We start from the raw sequence: 27,457 nt of genomic DNA on the forward strand, positions 1-27,457 counted from the left end.
TCTCCGGTTGAACTGCATACTCTGATTTCCATTGGACCCCAAACGCACCACAACCGTCATAGTGTCTGTCACTGTTAGCAAAAGCACACGGCAACACACACATAAACTGAATATGTGCCGATGCAATACAATCAGATCGACACAATATGAAATCTCAAGATTCTCCGATTCTCCACACATGCACGATTAGCAAGTGGCTGACCAGACCTTGCGCGAATTGACCAGTGGTTTGGCGATTACAATGCGCTCCGTAATTAATATTGGACAATCCCACGGCACAGCTGAACGTCTTTCACGGGACACCAGTGTGCCGCGGCACAGTGGTTGGGAAACACTGTGCTAACGTACGAAACTCAATAGAGAAATCTGCCACGGTGTTGTTCCCTTGCCTACGCCCCCACAACCGGCGAGTCGCACCGGTCTGATTGGTCTCGGTCGAAAAGGTCTGCTTAAATTCCTTTAAAAACTCATCGTAAGAACAGCCAAAATTCCTGCAGTCAGAAAATCGGGCTTCTGCCCATCTCAGCGCCTTGCCCGTGAGGAGTCCCAAAATAAACGAGATCTTAACTCCGTCATGGGAAAAAGACTGGAGAGACCGATTAAAAACTAGCGAACATTGCAGGAGGAAACCTCCGCAATTACCACCTTCTCCGCATAACTTCTCGGATGAGGGGAACGAACCTCGCCAAAGTGCAGACTCGGCGGCGATACTGAGGAGCTTGAGGCGCCAGCTGGCGGCAAGGGGGTTTCTCTGACCTGGGTGTTTTGAAGCAATCTGGTCATTTTTTCCAGTTGAGCGTTGGTTCGCTGCTACTGCTCCAGGAGGGCTTGGAGAGTGGACTCGTGGGATTGGAGTTGCCTATTGCTGTTCTGCGAGGGCGCGTCTGAGTGGCTCTGCTGGGTCTGATTGGCCTGAGTGTTCTGTCATCGTTTTAGCGATTGATTTGACCCACATGCAGAAAAACCAACTCAGACGTCCAGAATGAGTGAGAAGTGTTTATTGGAGGAGCTACGGTGGAGGTAGAGCGGGATGATTGGAGCCAGGAGCACGGAGCGGGGCAGCAGTGGCGGAGCGTGAGGAGTTCAGCCAGAACGGGGTGGATCTTGGCGGTGATCAGTGGAAGGAACCTACGAGCAGGATACACAAGACTTGGTCAGAGAATTCAACGTGGCTGTGGCGGAGATCTTACTGCAAACCGGAGGAATTGAAGAACGTGGCGTTGATGAGCAGGAAGAGAGCTATGAGCGAGATCAAGGAGCTAGAGCAGGGGTGGGCAAACCTTTTGACTGGCGGGCCGAATTTGGTTCTAAATTTTGATCGGGGGGCCGAACCAGGAGCAGATGGAGGAACTGAAGAACGTGGCGTTGATGAGCAGGAAGAGAGCTATGAGCGAGATCAAGGAGCTAGAGGCACAACCGTGGAGGTGATCACACTGAAGGGGCACTTAGGCGGCGAGCAGTTGACAGCATGTTCCTTAAGAGCCCTCCTTTAACGAGCCTGGTGAGCCGCACATGGGCCCTCTGCACTCTGCCACTCCGCTCACGGTTGTCCCTGTGAACTGTCAAGTTACATGGTAGATATAATGGTAAAATATAGTGCGTGAGTGTGTATTGGATTTGGCCCAGACGAATTGGCTAAAATGAAATTCCAAATTTTAAAGCTTGACATGGAAGACCTGAAGAAGGGGGCCTGTGTAGGGGTTACTTAAAATTTAGTTCTTCAAAATAAACTATTGTTAAATTGGTAAAGTGGAATTTGTTGGGGCGGCTCGGTGAGCACAGGGTAGCACGTCCGCCTCACAGTTAGGAGGGTGCGGGTTCGATTCCACCTCCGGCCCTCCCTGTGTGGAGTTTGCATGTTCTCCTCGGGCCCGCGTGGGTTTTCTCCGGGCACTCCGGTTTCCTCCCACATTCCAAAAACATGCTTGGTAGGCCGATTGAAGACTCCAAATTGTCCCTAGGTATGAGTGTGGGTGCGAATGGTTGTCTGTCTCTGTGTGCCCTGCGATTGGCTGGCAACCGGTTCAGGGTGTCCCCCGCCTACTGCCCGATGACGGCTGGGATAGGCTCCAGCACGCCCGCGACCCCCGTGGGGACTAAGCGGTTTAGAAAATGGATGGATGAATGGAATTTGTTGGTTGAACCAGTAAACCTCCATTCCCGTTCCAAATTTCACCAGAAGATGATGCCAAAGTCAGATTTACCTAACATAGTAAATTAATAGTTTAAAAAGTCATCGATTAGATGAAGACTTGTTCTGAAGCACAGCAACACACAATTTTGGATTATGTCATATTATTTTGTTTTGCTATAATATACTTTGAAACTGCTTGAATATTTTAATTTTCTAACTAGGGAAGCCCATGCTCATCGTTAGTTAATGAGAATGAGACATGTTAATCACAGTTAGAGTAAGCTGCATTGTACGTTATTTTATTCTGCTTTGCAATATTGTATAGTTAGTGTCAGGCAGGGAACAAGGCGGAGGACTCGGATGCAGAGTCGTTTCTTTCTCTGATTTATTCCAGCACACACACTGATCAAAAGTACAACTCAAAACGCCTCTTGCGAGGGAAAACACGTGGCAAAAAGTTCAAACAAAAGCGTCGCACTGGGGCGAGACAAAAAGGCTATGGGAATCAAGGCACTAACAAAAAGCGTCGCTCTGTGGCGAGACAAAAATGCTATGGGGATCAAGGCACTAACAAAAAGCGTCGCTCTGTGGCGAGACAAAAAGGAGGAATCTTACTGAGAGCTCGGACGTCAAAGAATCGCTGGTGGTCGGGACGAGGCAAGACACACTGGCACAAGACAAGGGGAAGACGCGGACTAAATACACACAAAAGGGCTGGGACGCAGGTGCTGACAATTAGCGCCAATCACGCAGGTGCCACAATCGGGATCGGGGAAGACAAGACAACCAAACACAGAGGAAGGAAACTCGAACTGAAACGGAAGGGATGACAAAATAAAACAGGAAGTAAAGTTACTACACCGACGAGACAGAAAACCGGAAAAATAAACGTGACCGCATCTCCTTGGCGACCATCACAGCGACCAGCGCTTGGACCAACCGTTGCCGGCTCCCGCAACTGCTGCATGGTCGCTAAGGAGATGAGTTCAAGCGATGCAAGATGCACGGTTGCCCCCCCCCCCCCCCCCCCCCAAAACAGATCCGACGGCGCGGATGTTGCGGCCGCCACTTGTTCCGGCGGCGCGGATCCAGCGGCTGTCACCCAGTCGGCTTCAACGGCGCATGACGCACGGCCCCCCACCGATCCAGTCCCGACGGCGCGGATGCTGCGGCCGCCACCAGTTCCGGCGGCGTGGATCCAGCGGCCGTCACCCAGTCGGCCTTCGGCGGTGTGTGACGTGCGGCCACCTCCCCATTTCCTCCCGGCCCATGTTGGACAGTCTTGGATTTTTTCTTTTTTGGGACGTCGGGAGCCATCCCTTGTGGGGGGGGGTACTGTCACGCCCGTGCCACAGCGCGCTCGGCCTGCACTTCGCTCGGCCACACCCCTTTCGTTACCGTAATGTCTGTCACCTGCTTCCTCTTGTTACCCTGTGTATTTAAGCCCTGCCCGTGTGTTTCTCCCTGTTGGTGTCTACTGTTGTGTCCATTCCTGTTCGTGCCCAGTGTTCCTGTTCGTGTCATCTGGTTTTCCCCCGGTCTGTCTGAAGGCTCACGGTCAGAATTTTAACCTTGTCCAAGGGGACTTCATGTCGGTCAGTCTGTCTGTTTTGCTGGCCGTGAGTCTTCCTCCCGTCTGTGTCGTCGGTTCCCCACCTGCCTCCCTTCCAACTCCTTTTCCCTGCAATAAATCCTGGTTCAAGCTGCATTTGGTCGCCCTGGCTCAACTCCTTCCTGACAGTTAGTAGCAACTTGAGCAGCATTATAGCACTGATGTTTCATTTACACATGAATGTATTAAAAGTTGAGTAAGGACAAGGGGTTGACAGTGGTACCATAGGTGGAAGACTGCAATCCCATGCTTGAGCTTGACCTCGAGGTCACCAGCTTGTCAAAATACGTTTTGAAGATGCTTGAGTGTTTTAATCTTTTAACTAGGAGAATCCATGATCTTAGTTATGATTATGTTAAAGTTAAAGTCCCAATGATCATCGTCACACACACATCTGGGTGTGGTGAAATTTGTCCTCTGCATTTAACTCATCCCCATGTGATTTTGATCCATCCCCTGGGGGAGAGGGGAGCAGTGAGCAGCAGCGGTGCCGCGCTCGGGAATCATTTGGTGATCTAACCCCCCCAATTCCAACCCTTAATGCTGAGTGCCAAGCAGGGAGGCAATGGGTCCCATTTTTATAGTCTTTGGTATGACCCGGCCGGGGTTTGAACCCACAACCTTCCAGCCTCAGGGCGGACACTCTACTACTAGGCCACTGAGCTGGTTGTGTTAAATTGACTATCGTGAAATTATGTGTTATTATTGTCATGATGTTTAATCAGTATCAAACATGTATATAATGTTGATGTTCCATTTACACACGGATGTATAAATGTGAGCGAAGACAAGGAGGCAGAAAGGGTCAATGGTGATACTAAGTGGTGGAAGACTGAGATCCCACACATGAGCGTGACCTCGGTCACGTTCATCCAGTTGAAGCCTAAACAAAATGCTGTTTGACCGAACACAAGTCAGAGAAAAAACATTTGCAAATGTCACGTTGATGGACAGTTGATAAGATTTGGAAGTGGGAAACAGAATGAAGCATCCCTGAGAAAATTGTTACTTCCGTAAGAACATGGTCACCTCATCTGGTTGAATCCGGTTGAGACCGGCCGAGATGCAGGTGCAGTCTATTCTGGAAGCATTTGGGTCATCTGAGGCCAATGTATGACTTCATGGAAAAACGTGACCAAGCAGGCATAATACCCACGAACTGGACTGGTATAAAAGGTCCGTTCGGACAAAGAGCAGCGCTCTCTTTCTCTCGCGCGGGCTTCTGCCCGTGGGTCGAGGACGCCAGTTAGAAAAAGATAGTTTTCATCCTTTCTGAGATTAACCCAAGGTCTCTTAGGATGGATTTATACTATCTTCAAATTGTACTTAGTCAAATTCTAAGCTTAAAGACAGCCTAGGAGATGCAGACCTCGGTGCAGGAGAGAGGAGCCATTTTTAGGGCGTCGTCATCTCCATTGTTTAGGCCAGCCTGTTCTTTTAAACAGAATTTGGATTTCGGAACAAGGAGAACCGTTCACTCAACTTTTCCACCAAACAGCATTTTAGACCTCTAGCCTCTTACCCTTTTTACTTTATTTTTGAGTTTTCAATCGAGAGAACTTCGAGACTGAATAATTTTTCTCTATTGAGAATGGTGAGTGGAAATTATTGTTAGTTGTTCGAACAATTGAAACTTGTAATCCTCTTTCTTGCTTAAATTTAATTAAATTAAATTTCTACTTTGTAATCATTTAATTTCGATTAATGATTATTTTGATCTTTTATTCTTTAAATCTCTTTTGTTTCTCTATCATAGTCATACTTTAAACCGTTCAGTTCTTTTTTAAACGAAGACAGCTTTAATCCTTGACATCAGGGAGTGTCAGAATCTGGTTCGAAACCGTTGACTTGAGCTCAGCTCGTGTGGGTGCACGCTACTGTAAATAAACGAGTTCCTGTGGTCTTAACAAAGACAGCTAAATCTATTCCGAGCGGTTAACAAAAGTGCGTTTTTGCGTGTGCGTGTGTGTGTGTGTGTGAAAGCGTTTTAATTGTGTGTGTGAGAACATTTCACTGGTGTGTGTAGAAGCATTTCAGTTGTGCGTGCAAGAACACAACATTTCAGTTGTGAGTATATAAGCATTTCACTTGTGTGTGAGGTTCTTACTAGGATGTGCGAATGTTTTTTCTTTCATATGTGAATGGTAATCCTGAATTATAATCCTAACAGCCCCTCACAGTGGGTGTTAGGGTTTTCCAGGTTATCTTTATCATAGGATTATGTTGGAATGCAACAGGTAATAAATACCTTACCTTGTCCTCCTTATCACAAGGTTGTAAAACATCCCCTGAGATGTTTAGACTAGAGGACAAGGGCTTTCTATTCAGCCCACTCATACCCCCACTCTGTTTCTCTTAATAAATATCCTCTTGCAGGAAGGAGAGTTCAGACCTCCATTCGAACATCGCTGCACGCACAGCGACGAATGGACTCTCCACCTGCAGGTGTCTAAAAGGACTTACTTGTCTCCCGTCTGGTTCTTGCAAAATAAGTTGGAGTGAGCAAATCTCTAACATTTTGGTGCCGAAACCCGGGATCCCTCATACCGGCTATCTGGCTGATGAAGGAGGACGTGCTGCATTGTCGACAAGCCAGCGTCCATTAGGAGGACCTGGAGAAGAAAGTCCTGGGAAGAGAATTCTTCGCTGGGCCAGCATCTTAGGTCTGCCTTCGTCTGACAGAGGTGGATTGACGGGACCCGGCAGTGCAACGAACCAGGGGACAAGTAAGTTAAAGGCCTGAAGTTGTATGATTGTGTTGTTGTGAAACGCGTAAAATGTAGAGGTGCACGAGAGCCAGCTTGGGTTCAAGTCCCAGTGGAATGAACAGGCTAAGAAAAGCAGAGCTTCTTTTTTGTTCATCGAAGAGGTGCGTAGACTCTTCTTTGTCTGTTCTTCCGAGCTGAGGGATCTGGCTTGGGTTAGAGTCCCAGTGGAAGGAACGTGCTAAGAAACACAGAGCTTCTTTTTTTTGTTAATCAAAGAAGGGCGTAGATTTTTCTTTGTATGTTTTTCCAAGCCAAAGAACAGCTTGGGTTCAAGTCCCAGTGGAAGAAACGGGCTAAGAAAAACAGAGCTTCTTTTTCTTAATTGAAGAAGGGCGTAGATTTTTTCTTTTGTCCGTTTTTCCAAAGCTGTTTGGGAGGGTTTTACACCCATCCCTGGATAGGCCTAAAAAAAAAAAAGCGCTGGAAACGGCTTTGGTTTGTCCGAGCTATGAGGCCTAATAAAAAAAAAAAAAAGTGCTGGAGTTTGTGTGATTGAGTGTGTGACTGGTAGGATAGATTGACTAAAAAAGCAGTTCTAGCGTTGATCCACGGCAATAAAACAGGCTAGTAATCTGTTGAAAGGTCAATTTAAACCTGCATTGAGGATCCTCAAAAAAAAAAATTGAAAAAAAAAATTGTAAAACCTTAAACTACTAAAATTAAGATGGGAAATAAGAACTACCGTAGTCTCTTGCTCTGCTCTTCTTTGAGATGAGAAGTTCATGGCAAGTAGATTTCTTAATTGTATGCAATACATGCTGAAGTGGTAGAAGTGCTAGAGTGCGGTTGAAAGCTTCACAAAGAGATGAGAACGAATTCAAGAGACAAAAGCTAGAAAGATGAAAACTGATGAGGTCACAAGTGTTTGTCAGACCAGGAGACAATAAGGCCCCTGTGAGCAGGTGCAAGGCCGCAGCTCAAGCCGCGGCTCAAGCGAGGGGCAAGAGGAGTTTAATAATAATAATAATAATAATAATAATAATAATAATATTTTTGAGGTGGCAAATTACAAATGACTAGAGATCAAATTGTGTTACACTAAAGTTAAAATATGCAAATCAAGTGGTAAAGAAATACAACTTGCTTCTAGAAGATAAATAAATAAAATTAGAATGTGCTGTCCTCGTGTGCATGGGAGGGACCAGCTCATGATCGACCACAGGAAATGGCCAGCCTGTGACAAATCATTGGTGCTGGGACCTACCTTCCGCACACGAGAGCTGTGCATGTGTGTGCGTATGTGTTGAAGTTAAAGTCCCAAATTGATGAAGATTGGCAAAACTTTTAGTATAAAGAAATTTGCTAGACTGTTGTCCATTCAATTTACACCGCAGAACAGAAACAATTTTGACAGATAAAAATGAGAGGAAAAGAGAGAAATCTGTTTGTGAGCAGAAACTAATCCACACTAGTGCATGTTAAGTGTCGAGCTCACATGAGAAATTCGAAGAAGAAAAAAAAAAAAGACAGAACATGCTTTCAGGAATTGGAAGGAGCTAAATTGTGAATTTAAGATTTTACAATGCTACATTTAATAAGAATAATTGATTGGTTGTGTTACAAGATTATACAAAATTATAAATGCAAGCTAAATCTGAGAGATTGAGTTCTTCAAATTTAAAAACAAAGAAAAAATTCAGATTAATTTGCCAGTTGTTTGTTTTAGTTAAGTTTTTTTTTTTAATTGGTGGATTGTTCTCAAAGTCAAAGTCAAAGTCAGCTTTATTGTCAATTTCTCCACATGCCAAAGACACACAAAGAAACCGAAATTTCGTTCCCCCCTATCCCACGGTGACAAGACATGGCTCACAACAGACAAACAGTAAACAAGTATAACAAAAGCGTGCTGAATAAATAATGAATAAATAACACAACAATAAATAAATAAATAATTAATTAAGAGGAGCGTAAAAACGCGTACAGCAGACATTCCCGAAAATAGCGCAACAGTGCCGCACGCTACGCAGAAGGGGGTAGCGAGTTCAGGGCCCTAACAGCCTGGAGAAAGAAGCTGTTGGCGAGTCTGGTGGTGCGGGAGCGCAGGCTCCTGTACCTCTTCCCAGAGGGCAGAAGGTCAAACAAGGAGTGAGCCGGGTGACTCACATCTCTGGCAATCGAGGTTGCCTTGCGGGCGAGATGGGAGGTGTAAATGTCCTTCAGGGAGGGAAGCGAAGCACCAATAATCTTACCAGCCGTATTCACTATGCGCTGCAGGGCCTTCAAGTTCTGTTCAGTGCAGTTACCACCCCAGACAGCGATGCAACTGGTGAGGACGCTCTCAATGGTGCCACGGTAGAATGTAGACAGGACTGCCTGAGGAGCACATGCACGCCTGAGCTTCCGCAGGAAATACAGGCGGCGCTGAGCTTTCTTTGCCAGTGACGAGGTGTTCGCGGACCAGGAGAGGTCCTCACTGATGTGCACCCCCAGGAACTTGGTGCAGCTCACCCTCTCCACCACAGCACCGTCGATGATCAGCGGCAGGTGTGTTGTGTGACCCTTCCGGAAGTCCACAATGATTTCCTTGGTCTTACTGACGTTCAGCAGGAGGTTGTTGTCCTGCCAGGAAACATGAGTTGAAAATGATATATGAATGTTGTGTGGTGAGCTTGGATGAATTGGGACCAATGTGATAGGAAGACTCCTTTTTGGAGACTGTGTGAGATGCATATGATGAGCATTGATTAATGATTGCCTGAATGAAAGGTTGAAAGGTTGAAGTCGTTGGCGACTACTATGGAAAATTAGTAGAGCAACTTTGATGAAAGAGTGATTTTGAGCAGGTTGAATGTTAGAAAGAAACACGTAGTTTTTCGGGAAAAAAAATGGGGAACCAGTAACACATGTAGAAGATGTGTGAACTGAGAAATTAAGAAGCGTTTTGGAAAGAAAGTCAAACTAAATGATGATGAAATCATATGTAGTAATACAACACTTTACTACATATGGATTCTCTAAATCATACAATTGAGTAAAATAAAACATACGTTTTGATTCGTATTCAAATTTCTAAGATTCTTGTGATAAACAATGAGAAAACGATTGAAAAGTAACTAAAGAAACTACAAGAAAGTGAAAATGTCTAATCATTTGCTAGCTGAGTCGCTCCCCATTCGGGGAGGCCATCCATTGGACTGTTTTGACAACTAGCTTAGCAAGTGCTAAGCTAGTTGTCAAAACAGTCCAATTGCCACGAAAAGTAGCTATGTGCACGTGTGCAGTACACACACACACGAGACTGATAAGGTGTCAAGAGGTAACAAGCTTGCAGACAGATTCCACAAAGCTGCAGCGCAAAAGACACTTCAAATTTTATATACACAAGAAGCAGATTAGATCACTGAAACATTTTTAAAGATGTGTGGCGACAAAGTCCATAGAGTGAAATTCAATTATGGACGAAAAGAGGGGCAAGATTAGAGAATGGCATCTATAAATGACCTACCCTACCAAAGAACCTATGCAAATGGGCAGCAATATTGAGCCATGGTGCGCGTCACATGGCTCAAGAGGAGGGATAGTGGGGCAGGTCAGTCAGCTTTATACAACATTTGGATTTGATTCATATTCAAAACATTTTCAAAACAAAACAAACATTTTTTTTGGTAGACCTTGTTTCAACAAAAACAAAAACACTGAATGCCTTCAATTTAAAAGATCAATTTGACCTTTGCAGGATGATCTGCTGTGTCAGATCTGGACTGCCATGAAAGTATGATGTTTATATGTGTACTTTGTCAACAACCGCTGTATATGTTAAAGAATAGGATGAGTTGCAGGATTTACAATATAAAAACGAGACCGCTGTTATTAGAAGAATTTGAAGTTTGGTTTTTCTCAGTGTCAGGGTCCCTGAAACCCAATCCGAGACTTTGCCTGCAGCCGTGAACAACCACAAAATGGTGCCTGGCTCTGAAGCACCTTTGACCTTTGGCGAAGGACAAGAAAAGACTGCTGTTGTGCTTGGAGGGGGACAAGTACACTCCGGAGGACAGACAACATCCTCGGGGACGAGAAAAGACAGTGAAAAGCGGAGGAACTCAATTGACTCATTTGAACAATGGACTCATTCAAGAGTGAAGGATGGGGTCGCTCTGAAGCAACAACAAAAGAACACCAACTTGAGAGGGTGAAGTGCGGCAAAAAGATATGGACTTGGAGTGTCCGACAACCAAATCGCACCCCTTGCTACGGCGTTACCAAATTTGGTGAAGCTTGGTTCAAAGTGGAAGGGAGGTTCATTGTGCACTGAGTTTGACAGAACTGAGGAGATTTGATAAATAAATAAATAAAAATTTGAAAAATACGTAGGGCTACAGAGAAAAGCATTATAATCAGAGATTGAACGGATTTGGATAAAACAAATAGGCTAAAACGGTAGGAAACAAGAGCAAGATCTGATATTTTGGCTCTTCAAGCTTAAGACGTAGAGGTCGAGTTATATAAATTTTAGAACAGGACATTTGGCAGTCAGGAGGAAGCTAGGTTGCTCAATGTACCTACTCAATACAATAGTAAGGTTTTTTGTACCACAGTGGAGGTTGGATGGTCAGAAAGTTAGGTACGTTCAATTTTTGACATTCACACAATCATGCATATGAGTCACACGGCGACAGTTAACAAGTCGATGACTGCAATAGGGGCCACCTACGACTGCACCCACATGAAAAAGTAGAAGCGAGAGAGCAGAGTATGGGATTATATGCTAAAACGTCTGCTATACAGTTACCGATAGGAGATTCTATCAAAAGAAGCTACATGAGAGATGGATTACAATCCCTTTGTCTGTGTGTTCTGTGTCTGTGCGTAAATCTCTGTAAGTCTCTGTGATTGTGACAGTCTGTTGTCGTTCGTCTGAACTTTGTATGCCGTTTTGTGTATGCGTGCGTGCAGATGTGTGTGTGTGTGTGTGTGTGTGTGTGTGTGTGTGTGTGTGTGTGTGTGTGTGTGTGTGCGCACGCCCTGTGTGGGTGCGAGCGTGTGAGGAGGAAGAAGGCATGGGTAAGACATTTTTTTTTTAAACCAGGAGGCAATAAATGGGAACGCCCCTGTCATAATTTGTTTTTGGTTAAAGGGAATCATTAGGAGGTGTTCAAACTCTTCCCGCAAACACTCCTATTTGCCAGTTAAATGGGCACGACAATTGACTACAAGAGTTGCAAACAACAGATGAAGAGCAGTCCTTGGCAGGTTATATGATCAGGACGCTCAAACTGTGTCAAAGACAAATTTACTGCCGCTTGATCTTTCCTCCTCACAGGTCGACAACCCCATCAATCCAGGAGACTGGGTCTACATCGAGGTCATCAAAAGAAGGAACTGGGCCAGCCACGACGGGAGGGGTGTTATGTGTGTTCGAGACTCCCCTCTTCCTCCACACTAGGTCGCTTGGAGGCCAGAGCAATGAATGTCACTGAAGCGAAACGTATGGCATCCATGGGAGGAGTTGGATATCAACGCCGAGCAGTCACAATCAGTGATGCCGACCCATCCCACTCTGGACTTGCAGACGGTGCCTATGATGAACACTTCTGGGCAAATCTCAATGTGACTGTTAGAAGATGAACAATACCACAAGTGGCCTACACGAAGAGACCAGCTGGAGTGAATTACACATGTTACATCCAAGGTATTAGGACCCACAAATGCATTAACGACGACTGCTCTCCAGGAGGAAACTGGATGGGAGCTTTGGACATCACCGCTGTGTGCCAGGATGAGAGGGCCGTTTTCAAGGTTTAAGGGCTCTACTACCAACACGGCTGCACCATCGGACGGGACCTACTTCATCCAGACGTTCAGAGGCACTGCCTCACCTGCATCCTATGAGTGCACGTGCCTGTTCAGAACGGATCGTGGTTTTGTGGTCACAAGAGTTGTCCGATGCTGCCTGCCAACTGGACACGAGTGTGTGCGCCAGTGTGTGTGACAGACCTCACCTACAGACTAGAACATCATCAGCTGACGAAAACACGAGCACATATACAACTTCTTAGACGTGACAGATGTGATAATGATAATGAGACGTGGATTGCGTAGATGCTGTTCTGTTGAGCATGTTTTACGGAAACTTGTTGATTTGACGATCAAATATGCTTCGCAAGTGATGGATACAATGATGTACTGTTTCTGTGTTTTTCTTTTTCTTTTTTATTTGATAGCATTCTGGTCGCCTAAGGCAGAGGGGCCGTGTAAGAATTTTCCTGCTAATAACATCTGGCCAGCAGGTTTTTCGCTTACACAATAAGTTTGATCTGGGGTATTGAGGAAATGCCTCATCTTCACTGGAAAGTGTTGCTATCATTGTTTGTTGTTTTTATTTTTACTATTCTACTTTCTTCATTATACGTATATATGTTTTTTTTTTCTTACTTGTCTTTGTTGTTTGGGGTGGCATAATCATATGATAAAACAGGAGGGAGATGTTAGGGTTTTCCAGGCTATCTTTATCATAGGATTATGTTGGAATGCAACAGGTAATAAATACCTTACCTTGTCCTCCTTATCACAAGGTCGTAAAACATCCCCTGAGATGTTTAGACTAGAGGACAAGGGCTTTCTATTCAGCCCACTCATACCCCCACTCTGTTTCTCTTAATAAATATCCTCTTGCAGGAAGGAGAGTTCAGACCTCCATTCGAACATTGCTGCACGCACAGCGACGAATGGACTCTCCACCTGCAGGTGTCTAAAAGGACTTACTTGTCTCCCGTGTGGTTTTTGCAAAATAAGTTGGAGTGAGCAAATCTCTAACAGTGGACGTCAGGTCCGACTTCCCTGATGTCTTTATTGATGTTCTCTTTGATTTACTGTGGAAGATGGATGGATGGATGGATGGATGGATGGATGGATGGATGGATGGATGGATGGATGGATGGATGGATGGATGGATGGATGGATGGACGGACGGACGGAAGGACGGACCGACCAACCGACCAACGGAGGGAGGGAGGGATGGATGGAGGGATGGAGTTGTATCAACATGTTATGCAATGTAAAATGTATCTGTAAAATTCTTTAGAAATTAATTCAAGTTATCAAAAATTAACTCCCCTCGGTGACTTTTGGCCCACCCTATATGTCCAAGTACATATACACATGTACATATGGTACATTTTCATATGTAGTGCTGAGCAACAATTTGAGTTTCCTGCTTTGGGTGATTTTCTTTTGTTCTGCTTGCAAACAACAGAGCTACTACCGTATTTGCTGGTGTATAAGTCGACTCGGTGTATAAGTCGACCCCCTAAAATTCGACGGAAATTTACGATTTTATGATATATCCTTTGTATAAGTCGAGCTCAATTGTTGCATTATATTAAACTTCAAAATTCAATCAGAAATATGCAAAATTTATTGACAAAATGTGTTCAAATTCGCAAGTTTGTAGCGAGCAATCTATACGCCATTTTAAATATTATTTACTTCATGACCCTGTGATATTACGCGCCGAGAGAGACTAACAACAATGAACACTCTTAGAAACTGGTTTATTTTTAGTTAAGAAACAACAAATTATAATTATAAAGTGATTGCCGGTACATAGAGTTCAAAATTCGTCTTCATCGTCGCTATTTCCGAAAAGCTCGTTCCATTCATTTTCGTTTAGTTTGTCGTCATAAAGGGCATCTTCTTGGTCTTCTCTATCCTCAGTTTCCTCCTCCTCTTCCCAGATAAGGTCGTCTTCTGTCCCATCGAGAGCGTTTGGCGAATATTTTCTAAGTGCCAACGGCTCTTGCGCCATAAAGAGTCCGCCTCGGCTGGTTCCCCATATCGGCCAGAACAAGTGAAAATTCGGCCTCTTCCCCTGGAAGTCTGGCCAAGTTTGGCGAATATTTTCTAAGTGCCAATGACTCAACCGCCGTAAAGTGTCCGCCTCGGCTGGTTCCCTATGTCGGCCAACACAAGTGAAAATTCGGCCTCTTCCCCTGGAAGTCCGGCCAAGTTTGGCAAATATTTTCAAAGTGCGAACGACTCAACCGCCGTAAAGTGTCCGCCTCGGCTGGTTCCCCGTGTCGGCCACCACAAGTGAAAATTCGGCCTCTTCCCCTGGAAGTCCGGCCAAGTTTGGCGAATATTTTCTAAGTGCCAACGACTCAACCGCCGTAAAGTGTCCGCCTCGGCTGGTTCCCCGTGTCGGCCAGAACAAGTGAAAATTTGGCCTCTTCCCCTGGAAGTCTGGCCAAGTTTGGCGAATATTTTCCAAGTGCCAACGACATTCATTTAGACATGGCGATTGAATGTTTACGTACCGGCAGTTATTGTCGTTGCTTGACGCGCGATGACTCGCACATTCGCTCAATATCCAGTACTTCCCCCGAGCAGTCTTCGTCGCTGCCTGGCTTTCGATGCCCGTTATTGAGGTGAGAATATTTGAAATTGTTGCTGAGGATGTGTGTTAATGCGACGAACGCTTTATAATGATTCAGTTTCTCGCTGTTTGATGAGCCTGACGGACGCACACCCACGCACAATGAGATGCATGAGAAACGGCCTTGGTTACCATCACATTTGAAGCGATGAATGCGAAGTTAAATTTTATGACTCGGTGTATAAGTCGAGGTCGATTTTTTTCGGTCGATTTTGGATCGAAAAAGGTCGACTAATACACCGGCAAATACGGTATGTACATACATCAAGGGGCTAGTTTACCAATGCATGGTCAGTCTTGCCAATTGAGTGACTTTATCGACTCCTTGATTAATTCCTAGTTTGTATTTCTATTACATTTATCAAAAAGTAGCGACCCTAATTCCTGTACTTTCAAGCCACCTATATTTTAATGAGGTTGCCTTGTTTTGCTTGTTCTGAAGCCTCATTTTATCTACTGTACTTGGTGATTTTTTTTTTTTACTCATTCAAATTTGGCAGTCATTGACAACACGATTCTCTATGGTGTGTCAGATTTACCTATTTATTTTTGTATTAAAGACTGACCCAAAAGATCTTGCGAATATTATGGTCGAATTTCGCAGATATTTATTGAGATTTTTGACTCCCTACAGAAATGTTTTTACGGTGTAAGAAGCAGAAATCTAGTGCATCCTATTCAAACTTGAAAAACTAATTTAGTAGGCTAAAATTGGGCCCATGCATAAGAATTTACTTCTTGATTTTGTAATACTTCACACTCAATAGTTTAGTACAAACACACTCATTCCTAGGTAGAGTTTGGAGCACTCCATAGTTTGCATATGTAAAACATGCAATAACACGTGTGTTACTTGTGTACAGGAAGACAATGAGTTTGGAGCTGGAGCAACAAAGCGTGCTGTGCAGCGCTTGGATTTCAGTAGGCAGAGGGAATGCAGCAGTTATCAGAGATTGTTTCCCATTGCTCTCCATCCATCTTCCCCTTTCCTCCTATCTGCACTCCCCATTCGCAGCCTTTCGACTTAACTTGCCAGCATGCCTCAACTTCTCCCCTCCCTTCTTCTTTCACATAGAGACGAGACCGTGGGTCCTAACTTCAGAAGCTGTGGAAGATGTGAGGGAGACAGGTAAGAAGCTCTTTCAGTATCACTTTCTCTTATACTGCGCCAGCAACATTTCTCTTACTGTAAGGTCATGCTATACAATAGGCTGCACATTAGTGATGTGTCAAGGTAAATTGGCTTCTGAGGTTTTGCATGGCTGTGAGTATAATTTTTAATATTCAGACAGTTTCTATTGGGGTATCATAGATTGCTAAAGAGACAAAATTTTAGAGCTGATAAGACGATTGGTAACAAGATAGGTACAGTATTTGCTGGCCGGACTACACAAGCATGTCTTTACATATGCTTGTGTAGTCCGGTAGTAAGGTATCTAAGTTTCCAATATTATTTATTTATTTATTTATTTAGGCACATTTTACACACATGTATTTATTCTGTTAAAATCACTGACTCAATATGCACACGTTCAACAAAAGATGATAGCATCTGTATACAGTGAATGACAATCGATCTTTTAAAGTCAAAGGTATCTAAGTTTCCAATATTATTTATTTATTTATTTTTTTAGGCATGTTACACACATTTATTTATTCTGTTAAAATAACTGACTCAATCTGAACATGTTCAACAAAGGATGATAGCATCTGTATACAATGAATGACAATCGATCTTTTCTATTATTTAAGTTAGATTAAGAGTTCTTTAAATTTAATGAGTTTGATTATTTAAAGGTTTGTTCAATCGTTTAAAAATGAGCTATGTTGGTTTTACTAAGTTGAGGAAAAGCAGGGAAAGCAGGGCTGCAATAGTTGTAAAGGCTTGGGGAGCATATTTGCAAATGGAAATGAACGTGAGTCAGGTTCTGAACTGCAAAAGATAAGTGGCATATTGGAAAGTTGGGGGATATAGTTTTGTGACAAGTTCCTAACAAAATGAACAGATTAAAAAAAAAAAAACACACAGTACTGAAAGTTGAACTGTTAATGAAAATTGTGAACTTATCTTATATACAATTCAGTCATGTAGCAGAGATCGGGTCAATTATATAAGTCAAGTCAAATCAAATTTATTTATTTAGCCCTTAATCACAGAAACATCTACAAGTGCTCCACATGCCCACAGTTGACAAATATTAAAGACATCCCGTGATCATAACGCAGTGGTTCTTAACCTTGTTGGGATACCGATCCCCACCAGTTTCATTTGCACATTCACCGAACCCCTTGCTAGTGATTCTTTTTTTTTAATTCAAGACATAGATGTTTTTTACTGGTGCACAAAATGAGCTGTGCATGAAAGTCACCTTGTTCAAAGAACAAAACCAACACAATGCATGAACTCACAACAAATTACATACTGGCAAATCAGAATTTACACGATAAATCAGGTTTGTTCGGACCTCCTCAGTGGAGGCTCTGTCGAATCCCTGAGACCGACTAACCAAACCCCTAGGGTTCGATTAAACCCAGGTTAAGAACCACTGTCATAACACTAAGCGCTGTTAAACTCAGTTATCAGGCACTTGCAATGAATCTCACAGTGAGAAGAAAGAGTGTGACAGTGGCTAAAGTCAGACTCTCAGAATAAACAGGATGAAGATTCCGTGCTCACAATTATCAGTATTATAACAATATTGCTAAAATAATCTATAAAAGAAAATCAAGAATGCATGCACTGAGTTTTACTTTAAATATTAAACAAAAATTGATCCCATGTACTTTTTGCACATTGATTGCAAACAAACAAAACAAAATTCATTTTCAGATAAGACACCACAAAATGTCCTAGGAATGCCATAATATATTGACTAAATTGAACTTGAGCGTGAAATTAAGTTGGTGTATGATTTTTGATGTTTTTGAATGGGTTTGATATCGGGATCACACCTGAAATGAACACTAATCAACTCACAACCACACGATCACACACACAAACACACGTACCCACCCCCACCCTAGACACTCACACAAGCATGTTTACAATGTGAAATGGACAGTTTTAAAAAATGTTTAAGTGTTAACATTTATAGTTTTTTTCAGTCGCTAACAAGCATTTGTCAAAACTCTAAACACAGTTAGCACAGCATTTGTATTTTGTAGCCATACCATTCACACATTTCATGTTGTTTCCGCACAATATGCAGTCAAACACATTTCCCTAACAGACAAGCTATACCCCAACAAAATTATTGATTGTTGTTGTATTATTACAAATTTGAATAACTCACAACATCCCACGATAGTAAAAACAATATTCCAAACCTTAGATACAGTATCAAAACCTCTGCTTCTGCAATTACATCAGTTCAAAGGCCATTTCTCTCAGCTGTTAATAAATAAACAATTGAGTAATTGACACACAGGTGATAAATTAAAGTGGGCCGATCACAGCTGACTCCAGTGTGATTCCAGCGTGCACGTGATTATTTTAAATTTACATGCATTCCCTTTGCCCTCGCCCATGCCCCCACCAATGTGGCTGCCATGTAGGCATGTTGCTAATTCGTCATATAGCCAAGATGGCTGTCCCTGTCTGTCAGAACTGAATCAGCGACAGTGTGCTGGGATAGGTTCTCGCATGCCTGCAAGACCTTATAAGAATAAGCTGTTCAGAAAAGGATGGATGGATGGATGGATGGATGGATGGATGGATGGATGGATGGATGGATGGATGGATGGATGGATGGATGGATGGATGGATGGACGGACGGACGGACGGGCAAACGGACAGGCGGGCAGACAGGTAGATGGATGCTTACTTTTTACATGTTTGTGTATCACAGTCGTGCTGAAAAGCAAGTCTGTCTCGTTTTACATAACATTCCTCTTTAGTATTTTTGGGTGAAATGCTCAAATGTCTTGTACTTCACCTCCAGGCATCAATCCATAAAATTGGCCAAGTTTGCGGACAACACCTCCCTCATCAGGCGTATCTCAGACGGTGATTTTGTTGGCTTTAGTGCACCTCCTTCCTGTAGATTACAGGACAAGAGGAAGGAGGTGCACTGACTGGTGTCCAGGTGCAACTGCAAAGACTTGGATCTTAACACCCAGGAAGCAAAAATAATAATCGTGGACTAGCATAGCTCCATTGCGCTTCCCCACCCCCACAGACTCCTTTCTCTCCATTGTGGAGTCCTTCTACTTCCTGGGCCCCATCATCACACGGGACCTCGAGTGGGAGCCCACCATTGTTTCCCTCATTAAAAAGGCCTAAGAGAGGATGTTCTCCATCACAATATGCTCAACAAACTTCCCTCCATTTCCTCTCCTCAGGCTGGAGCATTCACTTTGGTACCACCACGCTGAGAAACATTTTTTTCCACAAGCTGTAAGACTGTTAAAGTCAAACATTGCTCTGCAGAACCGACATCAGACCCCACCCTCAATGATTATTCGCCTCTGTATGTTGAACACTATTTTCTTGAACCCTGTTTTCTTTTTGTCAAATACAAAGTTACCTTGGAAATATCATTCGCTTTTTTTCAAGCTTCTTGCATTTTCATTCTCCTGGATCCTTTGATGCATGGCATTTTTGCAAGTTCAACCGTCAAAAAGTGTCTCTCTTATCTCCTTATGATATTTATTTCAACTTATTTTGTTGGACAATTTTCATTTTCACGAGTATTAAGGCGGGTGGCTCGATGGGGCGCTGGGTAGCACGTCCGCCTCACAGTTAGGAGGGTGTGAGTTGGATTCCACCTCCGGCCCTCCCTGTGTGGAGTTTGCATGTTCTCCCCGTGTCTGCGTGGGTTTTCTCCAGGCACTCCGGTTTCCTCCCACATCCCCAAAACATGCTTGGTAGGCCAATTGAGCACTCCAAATTGCCCCTAGGTGTGAGTACGAGTGCGGATGGTTGTTCGTCTCTGTGTGCTCTGCGATTGACTGGCAACCAGTTCAGGGTGTCCCCCGCCTACTGCCCGATGACGGCTGGGATAGGCTCCAGCACGCCCGCAACCCCAGTGGGGACAGAGTGGTACAGGAAATGGATGGATGGACAAGTCTTAAGGCTTAATGGGCTAACCTGGGGCCTCTGATATCATATTTTCTGCCATGTCATATGGAGATGTGTCTTGGTAACTAATATTCCTTGAATTTTCGAATTTTTGCCTTGTCATTCACAGTTCATAATTCTGCCTTGAGGTTTACATTCACTCTGTAACGAAGAATGGTCTTTTCACAATGCATAGTGCACAGTCACTTGCAATGGATGCAGATGTATGTACATAGAGTGGTCCACATGTATTAAAATGACTTCACTGTAAATGTGAGTCTTCTTTATTTTTATTTTATCTAATATTTCAAAATCAGTAAGGCAGAGAGATTTAAAACTAACAACAGCACAGTTCGCAACTAACGCTCTCAGCTAGCTCCATCATTTGTTGTCAGGCTCAACCATAGCGAAAGTCACACATTGACTTCTGGCTTCAGTTGTGCCGCTGCCGTGAACATCCGTGTGACTCCTTAAGCATGGTTCCCAAACAGCCCAAACAGAGATCATTACCTTTTTAGAAGGCTGCGGGTTTGTTCACCATCCACTTGTCCTCTTTTATTTAAATGTATTTTAAATCTTTATCTATCTGGAAGTTTGTGTGTTTTCATGTGGCATGACTCAACAGTAGCCGTTAGCTTTGAGAAATGTATGCAAATGAAAGCATATCACCATGAAGACTAAGCGGTTAGAATCCCTCTGGGCAGAATCGTTCACTGAGTGATAAATATCGTTCATTCGCAGTGAATTAATCACTCGTGAAGAATCAGTGGAAGTGGTTGTGATTCATGTGGTTCATTTGCAGTCAACGACTCACAAGTCACGTTCAGTAAAATCCTTTCCCTGCATGCATTCTAGCACGATACAGCACTAATACCTACAAGATGTTAAGTCAAACATGTTTTGGGGAAAAAAAAAAACGTTATACTGTACACAGTTTGGGTTGTTTTATGTTGATATACAGTATTTCGTTTGGTGTAAATGGAAGTGGACAGTTCACGATTCTAAATCACCATCAATATCCATCGTTGTCTGTCTGAGAGATTCAATTGCACCCTCTTTGTTCTTTAATTAAAACACATTACACTATTCTTGTAAACTCATCTTGATAGTTATCAGCTTGTTAATGGCTCACTCTATTTCAATATATTATAGCCTCACTGATAACTCACATTAGATTTATCAGGCCACAATATTAAACATTGCTCTCTACCTTCCTTTTGCTGTCTCGCTAGCAAATTGACTTTCTTCTTCACAGCATTAACTCAGCCTGGGTTCTTCTTGCATCAGCACATTTACAAGAGCAGCAGTCAAAACCCCATTACTGCATATTTATAGCAATGCAAGACATAAGTGACATTCAGTAACTCATATTGTTTGCAGCACTGTTAGTGATCTCAAAGCAGTGCTATAGATTCACAGTGCAGTTTCACTTTAGGTGAATTATCCTTTGACATAAACTGTATGGTTTTCAATTCAAAATGGATATATTCCACCTCTCCAATAAGGACCTTCAAGGGGAGCAGAAAGAAGGCGAAAAGGATAGGCCTATGAATGGAACCTTGGGTGACTGAAAGAGGTGCTGAAGACAAATGATGTTCAACGAGACTAACAGCTAACTATCAGACAGAAACCACTGAAGAGAATTGCAGCTGATGCCCATACAAGATTCAAGGTGAGATGAGGATTTTGTGATTCCCTGTGTCGAAAGAAGCTGCAAAGTCTAAAAGAATAAGAATAGCATAATACCCAGTGTCAGTGGCTAAAAACAAATCAGTTCAATAAGGGGCATATTCAGTATACACTCAGCATAAGTGTATACGTCATCATGGTTATGAAAACTAGAATTCTCATTGCTCCAGAAGCACACAACAAAATGGGAATACGATTCCTTGCGTGCAATCGAGAAGGTAGACACAAACAGTAGCAGTGTGCAAATGAGCAGTAGATGCACTTGTGTGGCTTTTCTGTGCTCTGTAGGGCTGACCAGAAGGCAACAGTTTAAACAGGTTACTGCTGGGGTGAGAGTTGACCATGACAATGTTTGTTGCTCTGCTGAGGTAGCAAGGGCTGGCAATAGCCTCTAAATTGGGCAGAGAGCAGCCCATGATCTTCTGGGCTGTCTTTATAAATCTCTGCAGTGCTTTCCTGTCAGCAGTCGCGCATCCAGAATACCACACTGACACATTAGGGTTGACTCAGCACCAACTCTGCTAAAGTCCAAGATGAGCTATTTTTTTCTGTGCTGTTCAGTGTGAGGTTGTTCACTGTATAATACTCTGACAGACTCCGTACCTCATTTTTGTCTGCTAACTCATCTCTGTTTGACTTGAGTCCAACTAGCGTGGTGCCATCAGTTAATTTTATGTAGGTGTTGGAGGGATAGGGGGAGCAGTCATATGTGTACAGTTTGCACAGGAGGGACTTTTGGGGGGGGGGGGGGGGGGGCTGTTATGGTGATGGAGTAATGGGCGGCAGAGCTGGTCGCAAAACCTAATGACGCTTTGGGCTTGTATAGGTTATGTCAAACACGAAAGTTATTTTTGAAAAAAATAAATCAATTCCTATTCCCAACAGAGTGAAATGAACACTGTCACTGCTACTGACTGTGGTTATTTATTTGGGCAAGCTTGAATTCCATCTTGCCATAGTCATACTCCCTCTCATGAAGCTCTCATAAAAAGAAAGATTATTATGTGGCACTTTTTGTAAAATTGTTATTCTGCTGGATAAAGAAAATCTAATGAGGTTCTCTTTTTTGTGTAATGTGAGATTTGTGTTTTTTTTTTTATGTATTTGTCATAATTATAATTATTATTTGCTGTTGCTGTACAATATTTTAATTAGTTTACAATTCAATATACAGTGGAGCCTCGGTATTCGAACGTCCCGGTTCTCGAACAAATCGGTATTCGAACAAAAATTTCGAATTTTTTTTGCTTCGGATGTCGGACAAAATTCGGTTGTCGAACCTCGCGAGATGAGCCGAGAGGACCCGCATGCCAACTGACTCAGTTCGTTATTACGTTCTCGTTACTCTGAGGATTGCATCAACTCTAATCATGCCTCCAAAGGAAGCAGGTGGGAGCAGTAAAGCTATCCTAAAACACAAAGACGCTCCTAAAGCAAGACGATAGTGAGCGCCCGGTGCGCTGCGGTTGCGCGATCGGACCAAATTAAGCTCCCCGCGCACTGAGGTCCACTTAAAGTTTGGAAAGTCCATTAGGACTTTAAAAATATTTTCTAAATTTTAGCGACCGCTCTGTCACAATAATGCGACCAGCGCGGTGCAGTTGCACGGTCGGCGGCACGCTACGGTTGCGCATTCGGCGTTGCGCTGCAGTTGCGCGATCGGACAAAAATGCGCAAATGAAAAAATGCTTAAAAAAGGCGGTTTTTGTTTTGTTTGGAATGGATTAATTTTTTTTCCATTATTTGTAACGGGAAAACATGATTCGGAATTCGAACAATTCACTTCTCGAACAACCTTCTGGAACGGATTGTGGTCGAAAACCGAGGCTCCACTGTATTTCAAAGTACGTGTTTGTGTGTGCATGTGTTGTGGTCGAGGCACCAAATGGGGAACTCTCACAGGGTGTCCTTCAAAGTAGGTCCACCAGGCCATTAGCGCGCCGGAGGAATTGATTTACCCAGACGGCCATTTCTGCCACTGGGCCACGTTGCTATTGTCTTCAGTCACAGGCTTTGAGTATGGTTTATTTTGGTGTTAAAACTCAATTGATTTACTGACTCTGCTCAATGTCCAATATTACTTGAAAAGGAAGATCAACCCTGCAAATCGTTTTTTAAAAGCTTTTAACCATGTTAAAATGCGAATTATTTACCAAAAACACCCTCAAAGTGGGTGTTTTCCTCCCTTCTCACATCTTGGACCATTCCTGCTCATTCCTCCGTTGTAAGCATCACCCTTGCCTGATCCAAGGAAACGACTGAATCCTCACTTTGTGCAGCTATCCTTGCAGCTTGAACACTACACGTGCCTGTGACACCTGCCACTCAACCACACCCTCCTAATCAAGTAATCAGCAATACCTGTCACTGGCTTGTCAATCTCCCTATTTAAACCCCGCAATCCAGTCACTTCCTTGTCAGCCTGTCCCGTGATTCCAGCCGTTCATTCACTGCTATCAGTCTGTCTGACTCCTGTTACCGACTCGGCCCGTGTACTGACCTGTCTAGCCCTGCTTGCTGCCCGTCCGGACCACCTGCCCGTTACCGACCACGTCTTGCTCACCGCCTGTCCTGACCGCCCGCTCGCCCCCAACCACACTTCTCCGCTACGCTCTGCCCTGCTGCGCGCTTGCTCTCCTGCCTTTCCCACCAGGTGGTGTCCAGCCCTCCCCAGCCGGTAAAAGACACGCTCGAACGCTACACCGTCAGTCACGTCCGCCAACCACATCTAGGTGATGCCAGCGCTCCAGCCCGACCACCGCTCTCGTGCTCCACCTTCCCCTTCCCTTTTGTCAATAAAGTCTGTGTCGCCCTGCATTTGGTTGTCTAGTCTGATCCGTCATAGCTTTTGGTGTGTCAAATCAATTATAACATATTTCCACGTAATCTCAGCGATATGCTCAAGTACTAGTCATTGCTGATTGGTGCATTGTATTTTTTTGTATGTAATTCAAAAGTCAAAGTCAAAGTCAGCTTTATTGTCAATTTCTCCACATGCCAAAGACACACAAAGAAACCGAAATTTCGTTCCCCCCTATCCCACGGTGACAAGACATGGCCCACAACAGACAAACAAGTAAACAAGTATAACAAAACGTGCTGAATAAATAATGAATAAATAACACAACAATAAATAAATAAATAAGAGGAGCAGAGAAAAAAAAAAAAAAGGAGCAAGTGCGCGTACAGCAGACATTCCCAAAAATAGCGCAACAGTGCCGCACGCTACGCAGAAGGGGGTAGCGAGTTCAGGGCCCTAACAGCCTGGAGAAAGAAGCTGTTGGCGAGTCTGGTGGTGCGGGAGCGCAGGCTCCTGTACCTCTTCCCAGAGGGCAGAAGGTCAAACAAAGAGTGAGCCGGGTGACTCACATCTCTAGCAATCGAGGTTGCCTTGCGGGCGAGACGGGAGGCGTAAATGTCCTTCAGGGAGGGGAGCGAAGCACCAATAATCTTACCAGCCGTATTCACTATGCGCTGCAGGGCCTTCAAGTTCTGTTCAGTGCAGTTACCACCCCAGACAGCGATGCAACTGGTGAGGACGCTTTCAATGGTGCCACGGTAGAATGTAGACAGGACTGCCTGAGGAGCACATGCACGACTGAGCTTCCGCAGGAAGTACAGGCGGCGCTGAGCTTTCTTTGCCAGTGACGAGGTGTTTGCGGACCAGGAGAGGTCCTCACTGATGTGCACCCCCAGGAACTTGGTGCAGCTCACCCTCTCCACCACAGCACCGTCGATGATCAGCGGCAGGTGTGTTGTGTGACCCTTCCGGAAGTCAACAATGATTTCCTTGGTCTTATTGACGTTCAGCAGGAGGTTGTTGTCCCTGCACCACGTGGTCAGAAGGTCAACTTCCGACCTGTACCGATTCTCGTCGCCCTTCGTGATGAGACCCACCAGAGTCGTGTCGTCAGCAAACTTCACTATGCGGTTGTCGCTGTAGGTCGCAGTGCAGTCATGCGTCAGCAGGGTGAAGAGCAATGGACTGAGCACGCAGCCCTGGGGGGCCCCCGTGCTCAGCGTGATGCTGGCGGAGATTTTGTCGCCAACACGCACCACCTGAGGCCTCTGACAGAGGAAGTCCAGTAGCCAGTTGCAGAGGGAGGTACTGAGGCCCAGCTCGTCGAGTTTGCAGATTTCGAGATGTCCTACTTGCGGTCAAGAACGCACCTTGAGTCTAGCGACAAATGTGTCTGAGTCCAGCGGGGGCGAGGGTTTTAGTGAACAAGGCATCTTTAAAAAATAGCCACCAAAATAACTGTGGAAAGTTTGAAATGGAATGATAAAGTTCCCCTAGAATGAAAAATGTCAATTTAAAAAAGGACTCATTATGGGTGAATTATGTTATGAATGTAAGATAAGATGCTTATAGAGGTGGAGATGAGGACTAACCTCAATTCTCTTCACCTTCAATATTTGCAAAACTGGAACATCCTTGAAGATGTCTATTTTCTTTTAATCTGTAGAGGAAGCAGTCTAATTGACAAAAAGTCCAAAGAAAGCAAGGTGACACAACCTTGAGTGTGGAAAATCCATCCACATATCCATTCTCTTCTGCTTATCCAAGGCCAGATAATGGGGGCAGCATCTTAAGTAGGTAATTCCAGACATCTCTCTCAGGAGCCATGTTGTCCAGCTTCTCCTGGAGATCTTTTCCAACTAAGCCAAGAAGCATAATTTCTCTGGCGTGTCCTGGATCGTACCCCGGGCCACCTCCCATTGGGATGAGCTCAGAACACATCACCGGGGTCATCCAGGAGGAATCCCAACGAGATGCCCAGGCCAGCTCATCGCCTCTCAATGCAGCGGAGAAGCAATTCGACTCTGTAAAAATGTCTTCAGCTGTTTTTTTAAAAATGTATAATGATTAAAACCCATTTTATTGTCATGCCTGTGGTTGTTATACAATTATGTAAAATTGGAAAGTTTATATTCTTGAGTCACTCAATAAAAAGTTGACTCCCATAAAAAAATTATGTGATTGGAATGACTCGAAAGTCAAGCCCTCATAGGTTGCAAGGGGAAAATATCCATCTATCCAGCCATCTTCTATACCGCTTGTCCCCACGGGGATCACGAGCGTGCTGGAGCCTATCCCAGCAATCATCGGGCAGTAGGCGGGGGACACCCTGAACTGGTTGCCAGCCAATCGCAGGGAAACACAGAGACAAACAACCATTTGCATTCGCACTCACACCTAGGGGCAATTTTGGAGTGCTCAATCAGCCTACCAAGCATGTTTTTGGGATGTAAGAGGAAACTGGAATGCCCGGAAAATACCCACGCGGGCCTGGGGAGAACATGCAAACTCCACACAGGGAGGGCCGGAGGTGGACTCGAACCCGCACCCTCCTAACTGTGAGGCGGTCGTGCTAACCACTGCCACACCAAGCTGCCTGGGGAAAACATTGTTTTTTGATTTTGACTGCAAATAGTATAAAATTGTCAATTGTTTTGTGGTGAATTTTCTTCGGTGGTCAGCTGGTCTTCAAAAGCTAGCGTGGAAGGTGGCTGGTTCTGGGAAGGAAAACTCCAATGAAACACGGTTGATTGGGTAAAGATTTTATTCAACCGATGTCAGGATAAAGTGTATCACGCCCAGAAAAATTGTCGAGTCCCCCCCGAGTCTTCCAGCTCTTGAGCCGTATATCCCGTGCCTCCTCCTTCTGGGGGTCCGCACGAAGGCTGCTATGACAGTCTACGTATTGTTCCTTCCTGATTGCCACCAGCTGTATCTGTACCTTCTAGCACCAGTAAGTCTACATTCCTGAAGCCAGACTCCAATATCCCGCAGGAACTTGCCCCGTGCCTGACCTTGATTACA

General features: G+C 44.2%; 1 long non-coding RNA gene across 1 annotated transcript; it reads left to right on the forward strand.

Annotated features, from left to right (window-relative positions):
• Positions 1-9,831: 9,831 nt before the first annotated feature.
• Positions 9,832-13,211, forward strand: LOC148400108 (uncharacterized). Its single transcript, XR_015857590.1, has 2 exons — positions 9,832-11,816; positions 11,898-13,211. It is a non-coding gene; the product is annotated as an uncharacterized LOC148400108 (long non-coding RNA).
• The last annotated feature ends 14,246 nt before the right edge of the window (positions 13,212-27,457 follow it).

This window comes from Syngnathus floridae, chromosome 3 (assembly GCF_059516105.1).
Source record: "Syngnathus floridae isolate MCC-2025c chromosome 3, RoL_Sflo_1.0, whole genome shotgun sequence".
NCBI lineage: Eukaryota > Metazoa > Chordata > Actinopteri > Syngnathiformes > Syngnathidae > Syngnathus > Syngnathus floridae.